At 39.4% G+C, this 1,486-nt stretch overlaps 1 pseudogene; it reads left to right on the top strand.

Moving 5' to 3' along the window:
• Window positions 1–521: 521 nt before the first annotated feature.
• LOC137498518 (craniofacial development protein 2-like) lies at window positions 522–1,274 on the top strand (annotated as a pseudogene).
• The last annotated feature ends 212 nt before the right edge of the window (window positions 1,275–1,486 follow it).

Genomic DNA, 1,486 nt, shown 5'->3' with positions numbered 1-1,486 from the left:
CCAATGCAATATAATAATAATAATAATAATAATAATAATAATAATAATAATAATAATAATAATAATAATAATAATAATCAGAACAAGAAGTTGTAGGATAAACCATTTAAATTAATTGTTTAAAAAGAGAACAATCCTTCTTGTGTCAATGATCTTAAATTTCTTCGGGAGTAGCAGCCTTTCGGAAAATGCAAGGTCAGTAGTCTAGGTGATTGACTGATATGGCATTGTAATAATACTCAACATGACTCAGCGGTGATGATATTCCTACGCGGCTGAAAGCAACGGGAAAGTACAGCCGTAACTAACTCGCAAGGACATGCATTGCTCTCTGTATGAATGATGTACTGATGATGGCTTCCTAGCGGGTAAAATGTTCCGGAAGTAAAATATTTCCCCATTCGGATCTCCAGGTGGGGACTACACGAGAGGGGGTGATGGATACTGACATTCTGCCAGTCGGAGCGTGGAATGTTAGGCGTTTGAATCGTTGTGGTGGGTTAGAGAATCTGGAAAGGGAGATGGCTAGACTAAAGTTAGATGTAGTTGGTATGAGTGAAGTACGTTGGCAGGAAGAACAGGACTTTTGTTCAGGCGACCACAGAATTATCAACACAAAATCAAACAGGGGAAATATAGGAGTTGGTTTACTAATGAATAAGAAAAGAGGGCAGCGGGTAAGCTACTACGACCAGCATAGTGAAAGGATTATTGATGTCAAGACAGACACCAAACCAATGCACTGCACAATAGTGCAGGTCTGTATGTCTACTAGTTCAGTGGATGATGAAGAAATCGAAAGAATATAAGAAGTAGAAGATTTAATACAACATGTAAAAGGCGACGAGAATCTAATTGTGATGGGAGACTGGAATGCAGTGGTAGGCCAAGGAAGAGAATGAAATACAGTAGTAGAATTCGGACTGGGACAAAGGAATGAAAGAGGAAGTCGACTGGTTGAGTTCTACACTGAACATAATTTAGTCCTTTCTAATACTTGGTTGAACAACCACAAACGACGGCTGTATACGTGGATGAGCCCTGGAGACACTGGAAGGTATCAAATATACTTCATTATGATTAGGCAGAAATTCAGAAACCGGGTACTGGATTGCAACACTTTCCCAGGAGCAGACGTGGACTCTGATCACAACCTGTTTGTCATGAAATGCCATCTGAAGTTGAAGAAATTGGAGAACGGAAGAAATGCAAGGAGGTGGGAACTAGACAAGTTGAAAGCAAAGAGTGTGACGGATTGTTCAAGGATCATGTAACACAAGGACTAAATGAAAAGTTTGAAGGAAACACAATGGAGGAAGAATGGACAGTCGTGAGAAATGAGATCAGTAAGGCTGCTGAAGAAAAGTTAAGAAGAAAGGAAAGATCAACAAAGAATCAATGGATAACTCAGGAGATACTAGACCTGATTGATGGACAGCGAAAATACAAGAATGCAAGAAATGAAGACGGCAGAAAAGAATACATG

This window comes from Anabrus simplex, chromosome 2 (genome assembly GCF_040414725.1).
Source record: "Anabrus simplex isolate iqAnaSimp1 chromosome 2, ASM4041472v1, whole genome shotgun sequence".
NCBI lineage: Eukaryota > Metazoa > Arthropoda > Insecta > Orthoptera > Tettigoniidae > Anabrus > Anabrus simplex.
Note: the sequence above shows the minus strand (reverse complement) of the source record. Positions and strands in the feature narration are given on the sequence as shown.